This window comes from Rattus norvegicus, chromosome 10, assembly GCF_036323735.1.
Source record: "Rattus norvegicus strain BN/NHsdMcwi chromosome 10, GRCr8, whole genome shotgun sequence".
Lineage (NCBI taxonomy): Eukaryota > Metazoa > Chordata > Mammalia > Rodentia > Muridae > Rattus > Rattus norvegicus.
Window position 1 is genome coordinate 22,112,634 of NC_086028.1, and position 26,729 is coordinate 22,139,362.

The following is a 26,729-nucleotide window of genomic DNA, read 5'->3' on the forward strand; positions in this document are numbered from 1 at the left end:
AAAGAATGTTTGGCGTCTTCTCTTAGACCATCCACAGAGCCACATATAAACTGTGCCCTCTTCTGCTGAAAGACCGTAAGTCATCACACACAGCAGATGCTGAACAATGTGGCTACAAAGAGCATCTAAGTGCCCTCTTGGAACCAAAACACTTCTACCTTCTAATATCTAACAAGTGTGTTTACTACAGTCGTAAAATTATGATAGAAAGTTGTAAATAGGCAGGAAAAGTACCTGAGAAAGTGTGATGATTTAGTCTGTTCTCAGACTTCAACACTACTAACAAATCATAGTCTGTCCTCGGTGCAATCACATATAACATATAATTTCATTTCTGAATATTTATATACAATTTTTGATGTTATTCATTTTTCAGGGCTATGTCATATTACAATGTTTATACATGCTGAACTCCATACCAGGAGATATTAGAATATTTCCTAATTGTTCATATTTTAAATTACGTAGATGGAAATATCTTGAGATATATGCATGCGTATATAGGTGGATATAAACTCGATGAACAATGAAAATTCCCTAGTGTAAAATATTAAATATATAATAACAGATCAAGTTTATGAGCTTTTAAAAGTTTTTGTTTACTTTATATGTGCGGGTATTGCATATATGTATGCAATATGTTATTTCTGTGCATTCTACATGTATTTCTATGTACCATGTGTGTATCTGGTGTCCACACAGGCCAGAAGAGTGTGGTGAATTCTCTGAAACACAGATGGTGGTGAATCACCATGTGGATGCTGGGAATTGAACCCAGATCCTCTGGAAGAGTAGGCGGTGCTCTTAGCCATCTCTCCAGCCCCATGTTAGAAGCTTTTAAAGATCCTTAGCTCTTTGTGTTAACATGAATAGTAGTTTGTTAATCCCTAGAAACACATCTTTACCAAGACTAAAGATCTATTATCAAACTATAATCTATCTAGTAACTATCTGTCAATCTATGGTCATCTATTATCAGCCTGTAATCTATTATCCATCAATCTGTGTAGTCTGTTATCTATTATCTAACTAGATATCATATGTCTATCTAAACATTTTCTAACGACTGGCATACCAAACCATGGATGGTATATTTTATAGATTTTTAAAAAATTATCAAAATTAATTAAAATTAGAAATTATCTAATGAAAATCCCAGATCTCCAGACATTTTACTCTATTTTCTTTTTTAGCTGATGAAATTAACTTCAAAGGGTATGTATTTCAGGTTTTAACCTTGGATTATGGAGGACCACTGAGAAGGGAGCTGTCTGAACCTCCATTTGGTCCACATGTAACTGTGCTCACTGCATTGTTAGCAAGGACTTTAGGACACAGAGCTGTACTTAATTATAGTATTATAGATAATACACCTAATAAATAATACTTTTAGATGAAAGATTATGTGAGAGGTTTTTTACTAGACTTAAGCATTGAGAAATAAATCTCGGTTCCACATAGTTCCAGCACTTTCTTTTCAATTTATGTACTCTATTTTAAATACACACATTTTGAGGCAAGCTTTGTCTATCAAGTAGGTCAATGATAAAACTTGCAAACAAACTTCCTAAAGAATGTTGTTACGTCAGAAGAAACTGGAGAGAAGAAGCCGTCCTTCTGCATTTGTGGGTTTCTGGATGAGTTATGCTGCTCACTCCTTACGATGTATGTGGGGATAGGGAAACGACTCCTGATAGCCAGCCAGATGATGCTAGGTAATGTCTGAGACCCACGTTGTGAAAAGAAAGAACCTATTTCTGCACATTGTCCCCTGATATCCACATGTGTGCCATGGCATGTGTGTATGTGTGCGCGAGTGTGTGGGGACACACACTAGCACACACACACACACACACTCTCACACACATACACACACACATTCACACACTCACACACACATACACTCACACACACACACACACACATACACTCCCACACACAGACACTCACTCAAAGCAAACAAATACATACATGTTCTGCAAAGCGTAATAGGTTCACTTTTAGAGTTTATTACACATCTTGCCACTGATTCTTGGCCCCTGTGACAGTGCCAGACTTAGGTTATGTCTGATGGAACCTATTTAGAAAATGGTTTGTTATTTCTATAGCATTTGGGCACATAGTGTTCAATCAGCTTTTAATGATTAATGATTTATAGATTAATTCATCTCAAAACCCTCAACAGAAAACGTTCCTTTTTTTCTCTGACAGTAGATAGAGATTGGGGTAGAAACCCACAACAGCTCAACATGCATATAAGAGACTGAAATCCTCAGCCCAAAGTGGGACCAAAATCCCACACTTCCTCCTACCGAGGCCCAAGGATCATTCTGGAAGAGGTGATAGAAAGATCCCAAGAGTGGGAGAAGACTTATTTTCAAATACTGTGTTCTGGACGCACCAGGGCAGTTGCCTGTATTAGCTCACAGCAATCACAACAGTAGACACAAGACCTAGATAAACTCCAGCCAAACAAATCCCAGCCTAAGGGGTGGGCGTGGTCATGAAATCCTACCCCTAGCTAAGACCTACTGACGATTAATAGTTACTGAGCAAGGAAGAGTCAGCTTAAGGGTGTAGTCTCTGAAAGGTCCATCACCATATTTTAGTGGATGACCCCCATCCTCAGGGGTACATGAGCAACACAAACCAGACCCAATGGATTATGTTTAAAAACCTGAGTGGGGGGAAGAGGGAACAGCAGATTAGGGAGGAGTTTGGGAAGTGTGTGGGGTTACTATGACAAAAAAAATGGTGTGAAATTTTCCAAATGCTAACAAAAATTTATGATATTTTAAAGTTGTAATCCAGAAATCAAGACTCATAGCACAGAGTACTATTTATGCACTGCACATGACTCTAGCAGATTTGCCTCTTTTTCTTGTATACTATAAGCAAGCGTCCTTTCCGTGATCTGGGGAGTGCCACATTTTGTTTTTACATTTTGTGCCTGCATGTGTGTGTGCGTGTGTGTGTGTGTGTGTGCATGTGTGTGCGTGTGTTTTCTTGGTGACTTTACTTTTCTTGGGAACGGTCACTGAACAAACTGTTGGTATGTTGTGCAGGGTTCCTCAGCCCAGAAGACTGTCTTTTATATTACAGGAAATGTACACATGTTGGATAAGCTTTGTTCAAATACGGGCTACCAGGCTATGTCCATCCACGGCTATCACCGCGGTTTGCCATTCTTTAGCCGATGTGGTGCAGGCTATGTGTAGCTCTGTAGACCGGCTGATGAAAATGTTGTCAGCAGTTTTCATGTTCCCCAACCCCTCATTTTCTCCTAGAAGCAATGGCTCAGTGTTTGCTAATATCTTGTTTACGGAGATGATTTCGAACAATAACTGTCATAAACAGGAATTCACTGCATTTATTTTCTTGCCCTGTATAGCTGAGACCTTACATTCTTACATTCTTTTTTAACATGCCTCCTTTGTGCTGTTCCTTAATTCTGGGAGAATGTGCAGCTACCAGCATCGATAGACACTTAACATATATATGCAAACGCCAGCAGATAACCACTTTTAGGCATAATATATTGACTCATGAATAATTTCTATCGTATAAAATTATATTTAATTTATATAAAATTGATACTTTATTTTTTATCTGTTATTGTTTCCATAAAATTAGCCTTGCCATATAGGACTCATTTTCTTTACCTTTTTGCAATACTGCATATATATATTCCTTTGGTTACCAAATTTATGTACTGACCGGCTCACCTGATTTGCCAAGGTTAATGAAATAAAAATAAATGTGAACTGTAATTATAAAAGCTGATTTTTAACAGTCACTTGAACCATTCAAATATATTCTGTCACATTTTTTTTCCAAAAAAACTAATTAAAATGTTTCATAGTGGCTACCAGTTCGCGCAGGAGCTCTAAAGCTTGTGAAGTGTACCCCACTGAAAGTCAACGGACAGGACAGGAGGACTACCGCCTCATTCTAAGTGGTGATTGGAATAGAAACTAAACAATTCATCATTATATGTATATATATTATATATTATTAATTTATTGTGGCATAGCTTACCGGCTCATATGATTTATACATGCCTTCTTAAAATGAACTCATTTTGTTCTTCTCCAAAATGCTAAATAGTAAATAGTGGCTAATTATCTAGAAAAATAGATTGAAGAACAAAAAAAATGTTGTGAAATTTTTTTTTTAAATCCAATGTGACATCAGTTTTTTAGGATCTGAAAAGACTTTGGTGAGTAAAACATGCCCACTTACATTAACGAGAACAATGACTTAGATTATGCTATCATCTAGATTTCCTTTCTCCTTTCTCCTCATATTTGCTTTTGCAAAGCGCCAGAGACACTATATATTAGTTCTGATTTTGTGACTTTTATTCTTTTAATTTCTGTGAAAATGTCTCGTGGAACACACAGCATTGCCTGACTTTTTGTGAGCGAGGGTGAAATATTTAAAAGAGACCTGCTGTAAATCTCAACAGTGTTCAAAGGCAGCTCAGCCATGCCGTGTGGAGAAAACATCTCAGAATGTGCTGATCTTAAAGTTTGGCGCTGGAGTAGTAAAGGGTGCTTCTCTGCTGGCAGGAAAGGAGATAGGAAGAGTGCTTTCTATATGGTGCTAATAATTCCAGCTTTCATACCAAAATGTATTTTATGCTAGCGGGGGAAAGAAGTGTTAACCTCATTTCTTAAGAAGAGACATCACCCCTTATATACCCAACACCTAGTCAGTGTTGTAAGCCTTTCAGATGAGGGGGAGGGGAGACGAGAATGTCAGTTTGCAATCTACGGGTAGGGCCTGAAATCTGTACGACACCACTGCAGGGCGCTGGCCTAAAACACATGCTGTATACTTCTCTCTAAAGCAGAGCTACATTTAAATAGCACAAGCGATCGGGGAAAAATAAGTTGTATTATTAGCTTTGAGGGAAGCAATTCTTAAAAGTGGGGGGCTTTTGTCTTCTGGCTTTCAGTTTTCTTCTCCATCACATTCCAGTTAATAGGGGAAAAAAATCAACCCCAAAGTATATTCTTTTTATTACTAAAGTCACTTCTTGCATTTCATCCTGGTCTGGTTGGAAGCCTGCCTGATGGTCACAGAATTCAAATCTACACGGACAGGATCTACACTTAAACCTAGTGATTTCTATGACGCCAAACTGTAGTCAGAAACATTTCTGCAGTCCTCCCAGTTAAAAGTGCTTGCATAGAAAGGCTTAAGAGAGATCCTTGGCTAGGAAAGCTACTAGCTTTGGACACCGACTCTTAAGAGGCAAGAGAGCAGCACTTAAAACTTCAGGCATAAGCCACAGTGAAAAGAGAAAAGCCAGAGGGGGTGGGGGAAGGAAGAGGGGTCATAGTATAATACTAGGGGAATACACAAAACCTCTCCTTGTCTGACAGAACCACGCTCACTTATCCCGTTAGGGCTGAAAGTGACAGGTTAAATGAGTAGTGGAAAGCAGAATCCATGTGGAGCCCTTTTCAAAGTAGGTAAGCATTTTGAAAACAGGCTCAACATTATTCAAAAAAAAATCACTTCATACTGCATGGAGAACATTTTCCCTAAGTGGATAATAGTTTTCTGTAAGACAGGACTGGCCCCACTTGGTGGCCTGCAAAATAGTCAAATTCTAATAGAGTTTTAGCTTCAGCAATTAATGGTTAAAATACTACTATAAATAAAAGATAACACAACATCATAAAAAAACAAAACAAAACAAAAAAAACCACTAAGGACACATAAGGAATTGGCAAACCCGTGTACTGGGCAGTTTGCTGACCAACACCTACGGACCTCAATGATGAGTTTGGGCTTTGATATCCTTAGCTGGAAATTCTAAAGTTGACTTTGAATACCCAGGGAGTATCTCAGACTTTGTGACCTTTTCTGTCCCTTCCCAGGTCCCCGGGCTATTATTCATTGTCTTCGATAAGCTTTGCCTCCTCCCTCAGCCTCTGACTACCACAAAACCACACTGCACTGTTTGCTAGAAAGCCAGACGACTTGCTTACAAGCCAAGATTCAGGTGACTGCAACAGAGAGCGGAGCAGCAGATGACTGTCAGCTGTGACAAGGTCAAGGGGATCCGAGAGTCAGCAGAAATGCCCCCTTCCCCATGATTCCAAGTCTTGCCCCACAAAACTCCCTTTCTCGAGCTATGTTGCTTTTGGTGGTCTGTTATTTGCCGAGGGAGGACAGATGGGTTAGTATAGAATATGCCAGAGTCTCAGGTCTGTTTCACCATACGCACTCTCGTTCCTTCCAAAATTGACGACTCAACATGTCTAATTGATTTCCTAAGCACTTGATTAGAGTCCTTAAGAACTGAAGTAAAATAGACAGCAGGGTCTTCCACACAGAGGTGCCGTAGGGGGATGCACAGAGGGAAAGAGGAACGAACAGAGCCTCGAGGGTGCCACAGGGAAGTCAGACAGGCCTGCTGACCAGTTCCGGCTGGAACGACCAATCCAAATCTCACCTCCAAACTGAGAACAACCGTGCTGCAGAGAAAGTTTAATTTATGCAGAATTCTGTTTGTTCAACTGGGAATCTTTCTCGGAATGAAAACACAGTTAAGATCTAGACAGAACTGTTAACTACTTAACTAGAAAATGCCTGCTCAAGTTGTACACACACAGGAAGAAAAAAAAAAAATACAAGGAAATGGTGTGATGTGGCCGTTCAGTCCCGATAGATAGGGAGGTGACGGGAAAGTTCATGAAATACCTGGACTTCTATTCCCTGGGTAGGGAGAGGAGAGAGATTGGCTGGCAATGTTTGTTTAACATTCATTTATCTCTAACTAGGAGTGGAAGGACAAGCTCGTGTCCTTCACGGCATCATCAACGTAACTGCAGCTTCTCTGAGAGTTCCACTCAGCATCCCATAGTCTTCATGTGTGCTTTCTGAACCGCTCCAGTCACGTACAGCAAGTCACAGGATTTTAGAAACACATTCTTGTTGGTTGTGTTCATCCTATCGTCAGTTTTGTGCCTATGCCTTTTCTAACTCCCATGGCCACCTAAGGCATCTTTACCCAGTGCCTCATTACCACAGAAAAAGGAAAGGATTTAATTTAGGGAAGAAAAAAAAAGAGAGAGACTTATTTCATTTGTCTAATAGCTACTTTTAAAATCATCTTTTAGGACTAACTATAACCACAAAACCCATCTGTATTCGCATAACTGAAATCAGGCAAGAAACAATAGTTTTGTTAAATCAGACCCCCTTTCTCCAAGTGAGGATTGCATAATGTTCGAACTCCCCCCATGGAGCCCCAGTAAGTATTCTATCCCCAAATCAGTAATTTGGTAGGCTTTGGCTCATGAAAAGAGAAAACCACGATCTATAGAAACAAGAAAGGGGAAGCTCACTGGCACTGCATTTTCCCAATATGTGCCAGATCCCAGATTTGGTCCCCCGAAGCATAAATGAAATGAATAAAAATAAATGAACAAATATCAAAGAAGACGCTAAAGCAGAAGAGAATTGTGATAGGAGTGCATAGGAGGAATGTAGTGGGGAAGCACCTGATATGTGGAACAAGATGATACAGAGCAACATATTGAGAATGACAGTCGAGGGCAATAAAAGAACAGAGGATTTAATTAGGAACCCAAGGAAACTCAATGAATTCCTTTTGGCTTGCAGTATAAAGCCTGTGCAGATTCACATTAAACCAATCAAGGGAGCCAAGCTTTTTCATCCAAAAGCCATTCCACCCTAGAAAATGAAGCTATGCTGTCCAGCTAGTCACAACCATCCCCCCCCCCCCGCATTCCCATGTTTGCATGTCAAATAAATGTGGAGTGGACAAGATATTTGGTAGACTATGGAGCAGAGGCTGACTGTAGGCAACGTCTCCAGGTAGAAATTAGGCGACCCGTGAAGAGTCACCTAGGCATTGTAAAATCCTTTAAATGAGTGGAAGGAAAAATGAGAGCAGGTTTGAGAGAGAGAGGGAATGGGGAGGGAGGGGAGAGGGAGAGGGGGAGGGGGAGGGGGGAGAGGGAAGGGGAGGGAGAGGGGGAGGGGGAAGGGGAGGGAGAGGGGGAGGGGGAGGGGGAGGGAGAGAGACAGAGAACTATCAAAACAAATTACTTTGTGCATAGGACAAAGAAGAAATCGAGCAAACAAAAACAAAGGCAGTACCTGGTTCCTTGTTCAGATCTAGCCAAGCACACTACGAAAATATTTTGGTCAGCTATGCAAGCACCAACCAAGCAGAAGAAAACAATGCTGTAGCTATAATGTCACTCACCGACTGGGTGGATGTCTGTTGTCCAACAACTCAGCTGCGTTTCCGGGAGTGCTCACCAGCCAACCCAAGAATCGGAGCAAGTTCCAGTGGGTTTCGGCAGTGAAGAGACAGTGTAACTGTTATAATAAAAGAGAAAGGAGGTGTGATTCAAACCAGTGCACAAGTCAGTCAGGAAAGCAAAATGGCACACATCTAAGATGTGAGAGAGTTGAAATTGGGCATTAGATGAATTAACGCAGAATATTTTTCAATAGAGAATCTTTAAAAAAAAAAGTTAGGTACTATGTAATAATTGGCGTAGCTGCTTTGATTAGGCTCGCTGCCCTTGTTTGCCCTCCGCTGTTGTGATGTGCAGCACGGCCAAAAGCAACTTAGAAGGAATGAGTTTATTTGATTACACATCCTGTTCACAGTCAGTTATGGAGAGACCCCAGAACATAAAGTCAAGGCAGAGAACTGGAAGCATGAAATGGTGCAGAGGTCAGGGAGGAATGCTGTTTACTGGCTTATTCCAGTTTGCTCAATTTGTCTCCACAGATATCCCAGGAATACCTGCCAGGGGTGTGGCTGCACCCATAGTGGGTGGGGCCCTTCCGCATCCATCAAGAAAACGTACCACAGACTTGCCTAAAAGCCACTCAGATGGAGATAACTTCTCAACTAACTCCTCTTTCCACATGAATTTAGCTTGCTTCAACTTGACAAAAACTATCTAGTACTCTCACTATTTTGTAAATAATACACCAATTTGTGTATAGTTATTACAACAGTACAATGGTCCTCTTCGAAGTGATGCTGTTCATGATGCAAACACTGAAATATATACATATATATAATGTGCATAATAATATATAATGTTGCCACCAGAAAATAGCTGAAAATAGTTGTCTATTACTAACAAAGTACACAGACTTGGGTTTATTTTTTATGATGACAAGAGGTTAATTTCATCTTACAACCTAATTTGCTCCCCCACCTCCCCCCCCCAAAAAAATGTAAGCACTACTTTACTTTCAAGTTCAAATATTTGCTAGTTAGGACCACTTTCACTGGTAAGCACATGTGGTGTACCCTCTCACAAAAGATCTCAGTGACCAAATCAAAGTTGCCCTGGGAAAACAGTCCAACCTCTCTTCAACTAGAGTGAGAGGCACAGCAAGCCTATCACACAGAAATTGTCACAAAGACTACACTTTAAAATGCTGTCATGGCGCTCAGCTCAGTGCCTGGCACATATCCCATCCATTAGTGCTTCTCAGGCGTCATCACCTCTGTTCTCACCATCACTAGAATGTTACAGATGTGAAATTTCATCAACAGAAGATTGAGATTCATCTAATGAACAGTATCCCTAAAATATGTAAATACCTGCCCTCCCCCAAAAGCAAAGGACTACAGATTAAGCTACCCCAGCTAGTCTACACTAGGATCTACATGAGTTATTAGGTTTCTTCCTCCTCTGGCCCATAGTTCTGTCCCAATAAGGAAGTCAAAGATGATTTCTGTTTTTACATTGCTCTACGTTAGCTGCACAAGACAGCACGATTTAAGAGACTTTCATTCATGATTTTAATTACGTAATTATATTTATCTCTTCATTACTTCTTTCATTCCCCTCCCTACTCCATCTTCTGTAATCTCTCTTCTCTTACAGTCCTCACAGTTGATATTTTAAGTCCGTAAAGGAAGTCGTAATGGTGCTAAATCAAAGAGAGCTAAAGGAAATGGTGGTGACAATAACTGGACTCAATAGGTAATTCTCCAGTTTTCCTTAACATACTCATTTTTCACAAGCAATATGTATACATACTTACATACATACACACACATACATATACATATATAATACACACACACACACACGTACACACACACACACACAGTGGAACAAGGTCATCCATCCTTGTTCAGCATTGTGAGGTAGGAGCTACAGATACAATATCCTGAAGAGGATGGGAACCTGCCTCTTAAGAGTCCATCTTAAGTCTATTCAGAGGATGCCACCTTCCTAGTCTTCACTGGGTCAAAATACACTTTCAGATTAATGACTACATTTTCTCTGACAACTCTGCAAAGTCTTAGCTCTTCCTGAAACAGTCCCAGAAACCTAGAGTAACAATTTGAGTGATAGTCTGACAATCTTTCAGAAAGATCCCTCTCGAACTGCACTGGGGAACACAGAAGATAAACTTCCTGATGGCTCCACATCGTGTCTCTTATTGACATTCATATCTGAGGGTCAGGTTCCAGGAACCCACGGATCCTCAGCCTTCTCTGTATTTTGGGATCAAAACACTCATCACATAAAATTGAGTAGTAGTGAGAGCAAATGCCTTGGGCTACACTGTAAACCCAAAGAAGGATTAAGTAGCATCCGTTTCCTCCTTACTAACCTACCATCCAAATGTCAGTACATTTGGGATGTAAGTATAAGGAATCCATAAGGATAGGAAAGTCTAATAAAAGCTGTGTATCTTTAAAAGGCAAACTGCAAGGGCAGGGCAGAATTATAACCCGTGTGTGAATCTATCTTGTTTCAATTTTTGTTTGACTTTTCAAAATTCAATTTGGCCATCTCTGTCTGGCAGAACAATATGGTCCTTTGATTTCCTCCTTAAACACCCTGTAGCCTTTACTGTCTTGGTAACACACAACTTTAGTACTTAATTATATCCTATCTTGTAATAATTAGGTGTCCCTATAAGCGAGTCTGTTTACTCACTTGCACTGTTCTGATCCTTTAATCTCTCATGAATATTAGTTTTTAATGCCATTAAGAGCCACAACTTAACAACTTTATTACAAAATAAAATTGCAAGGATAATTTTCAAGAAGAGTCAACATTGGACAGCATGAAAATTCGATGTTTACCAGGCATGATAGGGCATGCCTGTATTCCCAGCACACTGGAGACTGAGGCAAACAGGATGATCATGAATTGAGACCAGCTTCAGAGAGAGAGTGGGGAACGATGTCCAACTCTTCTGCTTAAAAGCTAACAACAAAAGAAACCCATTAGGTTGATAGTTAAATACTACAAATCAGGACATTAGTAGATAGAAGCATATGGGACTCTTTCCCTTCCTACCCGATGGCCCTAAGTGCATGGAAAATCTCTCACCCTTACTGGGGAGCTACAGTTGAACCACATATTTGTTGCAGTTAGATTACAAGTTTGTTCTAAGCATGAGTTTAGAATCCTCGGAGATGGCGGTGAACATCTCTAAGCACAGCAGAAGAGTGATGGGGGCAGGAGGTGGTGAGTGGAATCTATCTTAAGGTTCATAGCAAGAGCCTATCTCTGAGAGGGAAAAAGTACGTGTAACAAAAACACTCTATGTGGCAAGGCAACCCAATTTTAGGGAATAGGGAAATGCAATTGTTTTCGTATTGAATACAGTGTTAAGTATAAAAGTCGTCTTCTCGAATGTGAGACAGGAACTCTGAACACATTGTGATGACCAGGGCTCCAGGCCTCAGGTCAACTGCTTGGGCTTCTCAACTGACCGACACGCCTAATGTGTCCCTGGATAAGACACAATCCTCTGGGCAAGGTAAGGAAAGCTAAAAGCACCCAAATAATAGGTTTACTGTAATATGACAGCTATACCCTAAAGATTAACTATCATTACTGCTTGTTTTCATTAGTGAAATATAATTCTCTAAAAGCGTACTATTTTCTGCACTGACAAAAACATCCCTTATTTCATTACATGACATAATAACACACCTATTTCAATCCAAAAACAAAAATATCAAAAAGGGAGCTGAGTATGTTGGTGCAAGTCTTCAATTCAGGCACTTGGGAGGCAGAGGCAGGCAGATCTCTGAGTTTGAGGCCGGCCTGGTCTACAGAGTGAGTTCCAGAACATCCAATGCTACACAGAGAAACCCTGTCTTTAAGAAACAAAAAATGCTAAAAGAAAGAAAAAGGGTTCTATTGAACATTAAACGCTCTTAATTAAATATTCAGTAACAATGGCACAGGCTGGGCTGAAACAGTGCAGTCACCAAAGGTTGTTATTTGCTGGGTTTCCATCCACAGTAAGATATGTCAGATAAACCCAGACAGGTCTATCACCCAGGACTTGGGAAGATCTGGAGCTTGAGCTGTAAATCACCCTGGGCTATTGTAGGAATAATATGACTCAGAAACCAATGAGGGAAAGAAAGAAAAGGAAGGAGGAAGAGGGAAAGAGACAGGGAGGGATGGAGAGACAGAGAGAAACCAAGAAAAATGTACCACCTAGAAGTCATATGAGAACTGATAGGAAGTACATTATAAATCATAGGGAGAACAGCAATATCAACCAACCAGATCCTCCCAGAGCTCCCAGGGACTAAACTACCAACAAAAAGAGTACACATGAAGAGACCCATGGCTCCAATTGCATATGTAGCAGAGGATGGCCTTATTGATGGGAGGGGAGGCCCTTGGTCCTGTGAAGGCTCCATGTCCTAGCATGGGGAAATGTTAGGCCAGTGAGGTGGGAGTGAGTGGGCAGGTGGATGGGTGGGGGAGTATCCTCATAGAAGTAGAGGGGAAGGGTGGTATGGGAGGTTGGGGAGGTCAAATAGGAAGGGTGATAACATTTGAAATGTAAATAAATAAAATAACCAATTAAAAATTTAAATTTTAGCTTTCTGAAACAGATTTCTGTTCCATTTCCTTAGAAGGAGGTTATGTGACTACAATGCCATCTGATCTCCCTACTTTCAAACTTATTTTAAATATTCTTTTCTAATATCCTAAAGCAGCATCAACAGTTCAGGAAAGTAAAAAGAAAGTAAAATAAACAACAACAAAACCATTTTATTCAGTGATAACTGCTCCTTAGGTTTTGATGAGCATTTTTCTACACTTCCCTTCATAAATGCACCAGGCATAAACAAAACAGTGTATAAATAGGTCAATGCCAACTATCGATCTTTATTCTGAATCTTTTTCTCTAGCAGAAATGTACTTTCTAGTTTATCGATGGCAGTTAATCTAGGACCATTTCGGAGTCAATCAAATTATTTCAACTTTTTTATTTAATATTTGTAAGAAAATTAAAAAACTGAAATGTCCTGTTTAAAAAAGTCTTGTGAAATAAGCAATTGAAAATAATTAAACATTATTGGCTTTAGGGGAATAATTTGAGCATGTCTTGATTTGCAAATTTTTATTGATTTTTCTGTCATTCATTAAACATATAAATTACAGAAATTTAGCAAAACTAAGAGAATACCAGACTACATATTTTACATGAATGCCACAAAAGGAAATGATAAAGACAAGCCTATAAAAAGCCAAACAATAGGAATAAAACTTGCAAGATATTGTTATCTTCATTCAAACTACCAGTTCCCTTAATGGAAATTAAGTTTATAGGCTTAAAAGAAGTATTAACAATTTTCCCTTCAGATATAAAGAGATTGGTATTACAATGTGAGGAATGGGAGATTAGTGAATGCAAATTAATTGACTTCTTTCTAATGAATAAAAATAAAGATTTCACAGACATAAAAATATGAGCATAAGAATTTCATTGCACAGGGTAGAGGAAAATAAAACAGAAAGTATGAAAGAAGGAATCTCTTAATATATTCAGGCCTTTTTGTCTTGTATCATCCATGTAACTGTTTGAGAACTGCAACTTTATTCCAAACAGAATATACTAAGTTAAAAAGAAAAGGAAACAAATAAACAAACAAACAAAATATTTTATAGTGAGATATTTAGACTCGATGTAAAATAATTTTTAGCTCTGAAAATTAGTTTAGATAGATTGAAACTTGTCACCTGTTATACACATAGTGAGTTGTGCACATGCATCTGCCAGAACCTGGTTTCTTGTCCCACGCTTTGTACCACGGTAACCTTCAACAACGTCTATCTGTGGAACACCGAACACCTGGCCACTCTATGTCTGCATTGCAACACATACCTAATTTCACAATTAAGAAAAATGTCAGTAACATTTTGCTTCCATTGCACATTGAAGAGATGCAGTTTGGTATTTTCCATGGGATGAAATACATTCAGTGAACTTTAGCAGTTTTCTTCTCACTACTTTCCATGAATCCTAATAGAAAAAAATTAAAACATATAATTTGCATTCTATTTCTATGAGTCAGCCCTCCCCTGGACTGGTGCTGAGTAAAGAACGCAGGCTGTGTTTTTGTGAAATTTACAGTCTTACGGCCAGGTTTTCAGACTGTTTAAGGACTTCCTAGGATGCTCAGGTTGGTGAGTTTAAGCTTTAAGCCCACTTCTGAAATGTTAACTGTCAAACAACGAAGATCAACAGCTCCATCACCGGAAGTCTGTCCTCAGAGTGAGGTCGAAGCTACCAAATACCAGCAGTCCTAAATGCACTGTGGCTCTACTAAAACACAAACAAACAAACAAACAAACAAACAACCCAAACCAAAACAACAAAAACAAAAAGAGAAAACAAAACAAAAGAACAACAAAAAAACACTTTACTTTCCACTAAAGCTACGTCCTTAATCATGAGGAGCGTGTGGACAATGAGCAGTGCAGAGCCTGCCCTTGCATTTGTCAACGTGTTGTTAGCTTCCCATGGCCAATTTTGTACAGTAGAACAAGACAGTGGCCTCATTACAAGTACTGTTTGAAACGCAATCATGTCTCCAAGCTAATCTGTATTTTAGGAGAAGAGAGCCCAGAGAATAGCTTTGAAATCATTCAGAAGCCCCTGCAGCTGGCTTCTGTGTCTGTTGGACTATGAATTTGTGACAAACACATTAGAGAACTATCGTGTACACATTAAGGATTAATGAACAGATTCTCATTTGACCAACACTGCAAACAAGTTAAGGATACACAGATTGCAATGGTAAGGTGTGCTAGGAGTACATTGAAAACGACGGTAGGGTTGGAGATTTAGCTCAGCGGAAGAGCACTTGCCTAGCCAGCGCAAGGCCCTGGGTTCGGTCCCCAGCTCCGGAAAAAAAAAAAAAGAAAAAAAAATAGTAGAAAACGACGGTAAGTAGAACCTCAAAATAATTAGGCTTGTTCCCTGCAAACCCACTTCGAACTAAAGAAGATGCATCCTCGCCATATGATATCATGGATTTTTTTTTATTTGTTGTTCCTTAAGATAGCATTTCAATTAATTTGACTCACTCTCTCACATGAAGGCATCTACAATAATCTGTCGAGTGCTGGCACGGTTTTTCTTAGAATGCATGACTTCTATCATAAAGATGCACCAAAAGCAATCAAAACACAATCATAGTTTCAACATTTAAATGCAGGGTCTGTGATCCAAAGCTTATGATCAAAGGCTTCAGGGAAAGGGGAAAAAATTCTACAGAAGTTTTAAAAGATATTCTGTGTAATACCAATTCATTAAGCAATTTTGAAAGGGTCAAATCTTATTTTGCTTAAGGGTTATCTGATACTGAAATTACTGGAGTTGTATAAAATATGCACTCTCTCCCTGCTCATTTTCTGAATGAATAAATATGAGGCCAATTTTATACAGAATCACTTCAACTTGAACTAATAATTGTGTACTGCATGCCTAGAATAATGTTTGTTTCACGGGGGATACATAGGAAAAGGATGCAAAAGAAAACATTAAATCAGTTGCTAATTATAATTAATTCATAGAGTGTAGAGGTTCATTTGTTTTTGCTAAAGCATATAAAATAGTACTTATATGAAGGCCTAAAGTGATATTAGATGACTATTAGATCATACAAGGGCTATTTTTTCTTCACTGAATAATTTAAGAATACTAACTATATTTTTATGAAGTATAAGTTGATATAAGCAGAAGAGATCTGGATGCCTCACCGAGATGCTGCACCTTTCACTCTCATTTCCTTCACCTTGAAAGCTGCACATGAACCACTCTCAGTAAATTTGAAACCATTAACAAGAATAAAGGAGATTTGCCAAAAGATTTACATCAGAACATTCTAGAACATCTCACTCGCTATTGAGGGACTAATAAAAATGATTTTTATTTCATGATACAGAGATGTATGGACTCGTCGATGTTTTTTTTAAATGAGGACAGATGGGAAACTAGGAAATGAAAAAAATGGAAATTTAATTCCATGAAGACATTGACCCTAGTGTGTGGTATCTTCTGCCTGCCCATGGATTCTTTAAGGTAGTAATTTTCATATTTACCCTATGTACACAAGTGGACAGTTTAACTAAACATCACTCACTTTACCTCTCACAGGAGCTTCTAGTTATTCCCCAAGCTGACTCACTGTTCTGGGACATATTCCCACCACTTAGAAGGCAGTTCCAGTGGGTGAGGAAAGGGACAAAGAGGTAAAAAAAAAAACATTGCCTTGGGAGAAAGCATGGTGGGATGAACCTTAACGTGAAGACTCACTTTAGTATCTAATAGGATGCTGGGAAAGTTAAAAAGGGGGAGGGGGAGGGGAGGGGGAGGGGAAAGGAGGATGAGGAGGAGGAGTAACAAATAAGAATTTGCCTTTCAGTTTACTAATAATTTGTTTTCTAAGCAGACAGTGGTAAGGGCTATTCTATAATAAACTCCAGAGGAAGAAATGAAGAAAATTTTAACATGAACATAAATGGGATCAGTGGCACTGTCCAGTTTATCAACACAGGCCTCTGAAGCATGTATAGTCACTCTATCAGCAAACACTTTGAAATGAACAATTTACTAATAAGTGTATGTGATTCCCGTCTGCACAAACTCCCGGGAGACTTTTTACTTATCAACGCATTTTCCACAATTATCAGATTTTACTTGCAGTTAGCAGGGGCAAAAAGAAAAGTGTGTCTCTTTAAAATATAATTAATGTCTCCCCTACTCATTCCCTGTACACCCATGTGTTTTCATATGCACACGCATGGCACAGGTCTATCTCTCCATCATACATCCTGATTCAAAACAGACTATCAAAACTGGAAAGGATTTATGTAAAATATTTCAGGGAAAAAAAAGGGTGGAGGAGGGGGCTGAGAAATCTGAAAAAAAAAAACTTCACGTATTTGCAGTATTTTGGAAAGTAAAAATGCCATATACCAAATGCCATATAGATATAATTAAACTCTCGTGCTTTCTAAAGCTATAACTAGTATGCCGATCAAGCTGCTAGAATATTAAAATAAAAGGTTATCTTCCAAAGGTTTAAATACAAACACGTACATATTTTAATTGTATTGCTGTCAGAATCGAGGGCATCGATAGAAATTAGGAAGACCCATTGGAAGTCATTTCAGAGGTAACGTTCTCCTGGTGTAAGGTTCTGCGGAGAAGTGTAAATTTTGCTCTAAGGAAGAAGCAAAAATCGACCTGACTATTTACTGCGTTAGTCTCACCAGTGTGAACTGTACCCTTCAAAATATAAATTCCCCTTTCAGAGTAAATATAACCACACTTGAACCAAGAAACCGGCATGCCTACATTAAAATAAAATATTTCCAGAAAAATCATTATATTAAGCAGTAAACAAATGCCTCCATCCCTTTTGCTACCTCCCTCTAATTAATTAACAGATTGGCACAGTCTAAGAACTAAATTTATTTTTCAATTAAAATAAGAAGCCCATATGTCATGATAATTTTTTGTTACTATTTCTAATGTGCAAAACAAAGGTTTGCTTTTAGCATTGAACATAGTAATCACAACAAATCCCTTAATTTTCAATCACTGCAAGGATACTCAAGAGCTTTTCTACAGCAAGGTGCTACCTCAATGGCTAATCCTATTAGGAATGAGCCATGCACTGAGACTAAATCCGCTGGGGAATTCAAGGAATCAAAGGCTTACTGCACACTCAGAAGGCAACGACTTCTGTAAAGGGCTCTATTATATGAGGAACAAAAGAATACCACTTGTGTACTTAAATATCATCTGCTTTTCCTTCCAAAATACTCCATTTTTAAGTAAAGATATGTGATTTAAATGTATTTAGAGTTGAGCTTTTGGCACCGCTCTCGGTTCTGAGTAGAAGAGCCATCTGCGGGCCCCACGGCTCGCGCATAATGATATGCTTACAAGCTGCTTCCCTTTTCTGCACAATGTACCCTTTTCACTTTAACATACACTTTCCATAAATTTTTGAATAACAAATTGGGCTGTGGAAGTTTGTTGAAATGGGGCAAGGAGAATGCCTGTAGGCTAGCGAACCGAGGTTTATTTATTTATTTATTTTTTAAATTAAAGGATTGGTGGTGCCTTTGGAAAACACCCGCTCTACCTACCCTGCCCTCTCTTGGCCCCGCACCCACGGATCCTGAGCTGTGATTCTTCAAAAGCTGCAGAGATGTCTCTCCTCCATAGGTTAGGTCTGTACATTAACTTGGGCAAAGAGCCCACATGCCTGCTATCCATTACACCTGCTGGGTGACAAACAGATGAGAGTCATCATGCAGACTCCCAACGTTTGATCTCCTGATATCGCCAGATGTCCCCATTTACATTCAAACATAACCGTGGTCATTAATGCAACTTGCCCGGCTGGCATTTAATAGGGGAAAAAAAAGTTGAATTCTAATCTAAAATTGCAAATCTGCAAAACTCTCAGTGTATGAACACAGTAAATATTAAATACGTTGCAATGTGCATAACTCATGACTGTTATCAGAACCGATTCATTGGTCAGAATGGAGACTAACCTACAAGGAGCAGACGTTAATAAATCTCTAAAGGAAAGGCACTTTCGTGGCACTGTCTCCTTCTGAGTTTGAGTTTGGGGCACAAAACTTACGTTGACATTATCTCTTACATGGTAAGCACGGTAAGAATAATCGTGATCTCTAGGTCGAGTTCAAATATATCAATAATTAGCGTACGAATAGATAAAGTCAAGGAAGACAGGAGGAGAAAAACAAAGCAAAGTAAGAACAAAAACCCAAGTCCTCAAAAACCTATGTCCCTTCTTGATCTATGATCTATCTTTCTTCAAGCCCAAGAACATTGACATGACTCATGCAGAGAATTCAACAATTCCAAGCATGGGTCTTATGGAGCAAGCATTCCCAAGAGCGAGGGCTATATATTTTAATGATTTTGAGACCAATTTTTAAAACTTCAATCTGGCAGGTCTGGGCACTGTAAGATCACGACTTAGCAGCAAGGCTTGTGGGAGGGCTAGTCTTATTATTTTTTCCCCTGATTCATGAACATTTCCTAGTCTATGCTTACTTACTGCCTGGTGCTAGGCCTGTGGCTTGCAGGAAATAAGTAAGGCATGAGTCTATTTCTAGAGAGCTGATGGGAGCAGACATGCACAAGATACTCAATGTTGTTAACACAGAAAGGCCTTAAGGGAACAAAAAAGACCTGGCAAATACTTTACAGGGCTTTCAGCTCTTTCTACCAGCTGGCAATCCTAGCATTGGAAAGGAAGAAACCGCTAGGCTAACCATCGACCTTCCCAACTTCTATGCCTATAAGAAGCTCCTATGAGATGTTTAGGACAGAATATCATGTATTTCAGCATGAAGCAAACCAGAATGACTGTTCGATTCAGACTCCTTTCCATTCAAATCAACTTCATTTGACTTCCTCTTTTGAGCTGGAAGCATTTTTTTTTCTATAGTGACACTGCCAATGATCAGAGTCCTTGATGTCTCTCCGCTCTACCATGGTGATTTCATGTTCTTCATTCCACTTCCTGCTTTGTGAAAATACACTATTCATTTCCAAACAGCAGCAACAACAAAGCGACAGAAAACTCAATCTCTTGTCTGTCTTCCTACACCTGAGCAGAGGTCTCTCCTGCTTTGTTCATCTGCTTTGAGGATCAAGAAGAAACAGCCTGGGTTAAGTGATTACTCACAAAACATGTTGGAAATAAATTAATGAAGCAATAAACATTATACTGGGTGAACATCTCTATTCTAAAATCCAAACTGTCCCTACATCAGAATGTTTCTCAGTAACATGGTGTCAGAAGTACAGACTTTACAACATGAAACTTCCCAACATGCAGTTAGCTAAATGGTTAAAAAAATTAATGTTCTGGTTTGAGTTTCATCCCCAAACTATCTCCTGCATTTGCAGATATTGCAAAATGGAAAATAAAATAAATACTGTGATCCCTATCTTTTCAGATGAAGGACACTTGTTCTGTAGTACAACTCGTTAATGTCATCTCTAAACAGACATGGGGGTTTCCCAATGTTATGTTCGTGGATGACAGTTTAGCAAGTTTCTCATTTGAGAATCACCCTGAATGTTTTCTATTTCCTTTTGGCTGGGCTCGTGTTTAGGTTTTATCTACTGGGGACCTGCATTTCAGCTCTGGCCAGCAGCAACTCACTTTTATCTAAACTCCCAATCTCCTGTTGACGCTTCTGGAATATATAAAAACACCTTCATTATCTCTCAAAAGGGATAGAAATCCAAATCTTATTCAAACCTTATACTCCATACCGAGAAATAATAGCAGCAAAACAAAATATTAACCAGGTGGGGAGGAAATGCCACAAGGATTTGTTTCAAAGTCAAGGTAACAGAAAAGAAACCCATTGACCCATGAACAGAATCGGAATTAAACATTGAAATCCCTGCTTTAAAGCTTTGGTAACAGTGACAAAGACTAAATCAGGCTTTAAAATACTAATGTCACAGAGCCCCTTTTAGTTCAGTGGTGTCTCTGGTTGTTCTGCACAGCCCTGCAATTTCATAGCATCCACTAATGGAAAGTGAGCTGGGGTTCTATTGACACTCTCATGACAAGTCATACTTCAACTTCCATTGTCCAGTCTCCTTAGCTGTTCATTATCTGCACTGCTGTGCCTATGAGATAATGATACAGTGCCTCTACCCCTGACTGTAACACAGTTTTGCTCCAGGGTTCTTTTTAATTGAAACACACTACCTGTGCTACTGGTTTGGGTGCAAAAGTCAACACGTTTAAACACAAGAATTCAGTTTGTATTTGCCTCACCAGCAGGACATGTGCAAAGTCACCTGCCTTCAGAAGGATTGAGAATCCTTTTGAAACAACACAGTTTATTCTTTCTTCTTAAGAGTATCGTTACGACTTCTCACATCTGTCGAAGTGATAATCCACTGCCTCAGTGAGATGAAACCGCTGTGGGTATCCCGGCTACTACCCTCTGTGCTCCACACTTAAGAATGTTTCACCAATGCCTGGGCATAGAGCTGACGGGACTGCTTCCACTGAAAGGGAGGAGGCCAAGTAAATCGCATCTGTGAAACCGTCTTTGCCAGTCGTAAATTGTGTTAAGTATTCACCAACCAGTCTAAAGGAATGGCCTGACTTCAGGGTGTTCGTAGCTGAGCATGTGCTAGAATGCTATTGCCCTGATCTGGAAGATGTTCTCAGCTTCAACTCAGTAAATATAACTAAGTCATTTCTGCCCACAGATACTTTGTAATACACACACACACACACACACACACACACACACGGTACACTAGGCTGTGTTGAGGCCACAGAAAATGATGGTAGGATAACCTACTCTCCTAGGCATAACTGGATTCAGTTTATTTTACAGATAATTTCTCTACTGGCATGTGGAAATTAAGCGTATTCATTTTACTAATATATTTTTTACAATTTTTATGCTACTTTTAATTTTGATTGTGGCTAATAAAAATTTTAAGTCTACAATAGAACTTGTATTTTGATTTGTTCTAGACATTCTATGTTTACTGCAGTTATTTTTCTATTGGACAGCTCTGATGAACACTAATTCTAAAGTCAGGGTTGTAAAAGGATTCTATTCATAAAAAAACATGATTAAAAACATATAGTAAAAACTTTTACTATATGTTTTTAGATACTTCCGCAACACTTGGCCAAAATAATTTCATTGACAAAATTCCCAGATAAGGACATTTCTGTGAAAAAAAATTCTGTTAGCTTACGAATAAAAGTGAGAAAAAATAATCAGGACACTTCAACGACCCCAATCATTTTTGAATTCATGCATGAAGGACATTAAATCTCGCACATAGGTACTGTTAATTCCAACTCTGTATTTTTTCTTGTTGTGAAAGATGTATGTTTTTGTATATAAGTTTATATATTTGGACACTGTTCATACGATTTACTATAAAGTATGCTTTTACCTACCCTCCTGCAGTGTAACAAAAAAAGTCAACATGGGGACTTTCAGTGCCATCCAGTATAGCACTAAGTGCCACTACTCATGTAATGGTATTAATAGGTGTAAGGTTGATACTATGCTTATCAATTTTCCTTTTATTAAAAAGTATACTATGGCTTCCAAAGAATATCTGTAATCAGGTATTTTTATAATCAACGTATTTGAAAATACTTACCCTCAGTTGTCTACTATATATTTCAAATGAGATACATTTTTCAGATTATGTTTGATTAGTAATGACAAAATTCCAACCTTGATTGCTTGACTAGCATGCACTCATATTTAGGTGATGCTATAAATCAGATGCTTGCACATTTTCTGAGTTCACAATACCCTGACTGTGCTACTGAAATCGCACAATGCCTCTTAAACAAGAGAATTTCCCAAGAACGTTGTTTATTATGCAGTTGGGCTCATATAACAGCAGTACAGTTTTGGCAGAAGTTCTTACCTATCATTTGTGTAGTTAAAATATCCTCTGGTTTCTTTGGCCTAAATGGTGGTCTATAAGATTACACGGTTTTAAGTGGTCCAGAAAGAAAGATAGCACAGAGTGCTTAAGGACAGGCCATACTTAATGCCAGTAACTCTTTAAATATTTGTTTCTGTTAATGAATTTCAAATACTATAGCTTAAAAGGTCATATTTTGTACTATTTGTACTATTTGACAACTATTTGCAGACTCTCAGCCTGGAAAACAAGTTCAACAACTGGCCAGTTCATAGATTATTTACATAATTTCTTTTATATATACTAAGGTATTGTTTTATTTGACACGTATTTAACAGCTTACATCTTAAGATTCAACCCCAAAAGTATCTTGGTTTCACATTTCTCCATGTTTTCTGCATCTAGAGCATCCACATGACTCTCAGAAGAAGACCCAAGTATTGTTGTCAGCTTTATTATGCTCATTGTTTTGTTGACCTATGTCTTAGAATTTCGGGATAAGTCATGTGAAAATAAAAATGAAATGAATGCATTGCTGTTGTTGTAAGGCTCTGCTTAGAGAAAGGTAGTCTATCACCCATAGGCTTAATAAACTCTTTAAATGCTCTTTTTTTTTTTGTTCTTCCACATAAAGAATACAGAAATAAAGGTGGAGTGAGCTGCAAAAGCACCAACTTTTAATAGATGAGAAATGTGAGGGCAGGAGGCAAACCATTGTCCCTGAACAATTTAAAGATGGGTAAATACAGACTATCTAGACTCAGTGGAGCTGGAATCTCTGAGCAAGGAACGCTGAGGTGAGAATCCTTGAGGGGGAACGGATGAACTTCTGGTCAGGCTTAAACAGCTCCAAGCCTTAGCAACTTCAGGGGGGCCCAAGTGGGAACAGCTTCAGTTTTTCATTTCAGGTCTGCCAATTCTTAACAAAGTAAACTACCCAGGACTTCTGCCAGGGGACTGAAAAGGAGAAGCAGTTTGAAACATACCAGAGCAGGAGGTTAGCAAGATCTGCCCTCCAGAGAAACCATTTATACAAAGTCTCACCTGTGGAGAGTTTATCAGAAGCTGATCCACCTGTGGGAGAAGAAGCATCCACTCCAGTTCCCTCTACCTTTTCATATGGAGACGGAAGAACCCCAAGTCCAGTCCCCTCTAGCCTGACAGGAAAGGATACCCAAGAAGCAAGGTCAAGTTTGAGCCCAAGGATACAAAACTAACTTTTCTCCTACTCTTGACTACATTTTCCCACTCCCCACTGCATTACTGAAAGGCCAGTTACATCAGGTTTTTTTCATCCAGGATGTCATGCTGGCCTTTAAACCAAAACCTAAACGAGGCATATTAATAGTTGGAAGATGTTGGAAGGACCAGGGTAGGATTCCTCAACACTGTGACATATAGTTTCAGGGAATCAATAGGAAGAGGAGAAACTTGTAGATAGAGGTGGGTAATATAAGCAGAAAGATTAAAAACTAAGAAAGAATGTAAAAGAATTGAGAGAGGTCTATTATCATGTAAGAAAAGCGACAAGGCCCTGGGATGGAAAGTACCGGAGCACCTAATTGGAACAGAAGTTCAAAACCGATGCAGCTAATAATACAGATCTAACATGTGTGGTGTGTCTGCCAGAAGGGCCTGAGAGCATTTGAAGAAATTGTGACCAAGAATTGCCACGAACCAATAATAGACACCAAGCTACTTGGAAACTTAGAAGACAACACTGAGAATTAATGGAAATCGACAGAAGTTAAGACCTACATCCAGGCATACCACATTCAGATGTCAGAGCAAAAAAGTGCTCTACTGTAAAACTTGGGGTTGTCGTGTTGCTCTGTGAAGCAGGACTTGACATGTGGTAGCCCTAGGGCAAGACATCAACATGAAAACCCAACCACCCAAGCATCCAAAGAAAGAAAGAATAAACCATATTGAACAAAGCCAGAGAAATTTGTTTATAATTATGGACAAAGGGCAAGCAAGGTGAGATTTACAGCCAATATAACGCGTCTTCAAGACTTCGTCAGTCCAAGTTTGCTTCTGACTGTTCAGTTAAACCAAACCAAACCAAACTAAATGAAACCAAAACGAAATGAAACCAAAACCAAACCAAACCAAACCAAAACAGAAAAAGCAAAACTACCATGAACTATAGAAAGTTGAGGAGGAAAGGATTAATTTCTGTTTAAAGCGTATGATTCTGGACCAAGGGGAAGTAAGGCAGGAACTCAAGGTGGAAATCAGGAGGGAGGAGCTGAACAAAAACCTACTCCTTACTTGCTGTCCTATGGTTGCTCAGCTCACTTCCTTATATTCCTCAGGATGGTCTGCCCAAAGTTGGCACAGCTTTCAGTGGGTTAGGCTTTCCCACATCAATCGCCAATCAAGAAAATGCCATACAGGCCAATGTAATAAAAGCATTTCATCCATTGTTGCTCCCTCCTCTCAAGTGACCTGAAATTCTGTTAAATTGACAAAGAGCTAACCATCAGGCCATGCAGCAACAACGAAGGAGATTGAACTATAAAGCTCTGTGAGAAAGAAACCCACCAACCTAGAACTCTCCACACTGTGAAATTATCCATCAAAGTCAAAAAGAAATGCAGAGTTTATCAGATAAACAACATTTATGGTCTCCCACCACCCCCAGAAAGTGACTTGTAAGAGATTCTAGCATAAATTCACTAGAGAGGTAAGAAGACATCAGTCAGCAGGCAGATTACATAAGGAAAGCACACATCAGTGTATGAACAAGGAAGGGTAAAATACAATATTGTACTTCTTATTCTATATCGTTTTAACACCGAACTTTCATGCAATTATACTCAAATGTCTATGTTGATACACAGAAGGATATTTTATTTAACTACTGGGGTATTTTGCTTGCATTTTTTAATAAGACATATGCAGAGCAGTGTTACTTAAAATGAACTTGGGTTAATTGTAAATACATACTTGATGTTCAGGGCAGCTACTTGAGAAGAAAGGGGAATTTAAATATAACAACGGAGATGAAAGAAATCATACAAAATGTTCAGTTAAACCTTCAAAGAAAAGAGTGGATGGAGACCAAGATGTCAATGATAAGACAGCAGGAAGGGTGGTTCCCCAACTCATCAGTAATCATCTTAAAAGTCAAAAGTCTAAATACACCAGTTAGGAGATATCGTCAGATTACACCCGCAATGGAGACCCAGGAGGGACAAAAGTCAGTGGAAGCACAGTTGAGTTCAAGGGCACATCCATCAGCTGATCTGAATGGTGCCAACAAACTGCTTCAGGTAATGGGAGTGGTTTTCACATTTTTCTCAAACCTTGGTGGAGTGTTCTCTTGCTCAGGCTGCACTCAGGACCTTGAAACACCTCTGAACCAAATTAAGACAAGAGACATCACTAATCCCTTCACTCAGAACAGAACAATTAAAGTGGAGATCAGTAATAGAACGTTGGCTGGAAATTCCTAAAGTTACAGTTTATGGATTCTAGAGAAATCTGGACTTAAAGCAAAGTAAGAAGCATTGGCTGTTTATATTAGGAGACATGAGAGCTAATCATGCAGTCTTTTTTGGAAATCAGCAAAAGAGAAGGATGAATAAATTCAAAATCAGCAGAAACATGTGAAGACAGGACATTTTGAGTGAGACAGTTATCAATAGAGAAACTCAGAAAAATAAAAGTTGTCCCCCTTGCTAAAATAATCATTAAAATCAATTAGCCTGTGGCCTTAATGATGAAGGAGTAGTATTGGAAAGACTGGGTACAAATTGCTGATATCAGAACAGAAAGACAGAACATCACTACAGATCATTTAAAACTAAAAAGACAAAAGTACAGATACACAAAAGCCAGACAGTCTGATGGAATGGGCCATTCCCCTAAAGACAATCTATCAAAACTCAAAAGGGAAGGAAGAAAGAATTTTTAATGACCTGCATTCA

At 39.0% G+C, this 26,729-nt stretch overlaps 1 protein-coding gene and 1 pseudogene across 8 annotated transcripts in view; both read right to left on the minus strand.

Moving 5' to 3' along the window:
- Positions 1–8,368, minus strand: part of Tenm2 (teneurin transmembrane protein 2) — a 1,136,292-nt gene extending 1,127,924 nt beyond the window's left edge. For 7 of the 8 annotated variants that reach the window (XM_039085070.2, XM_063268320.1, XM_039085069.2 and 4 more), the window contains exon 1: positions 8,252–8,368. The gene's annotated coding sequence lies outside the window, so the exon portion shown is untranslated. 8 annotated transcript variants of the gene reach the window in all.
- LOC108352072 (uncharacterized) overlaps positions 1–26,729 on the minus strand; it is a 2,585,468-nt pseudogene that overhangs the window by 113,249 nt on the left and 2,445,490 nt on the right.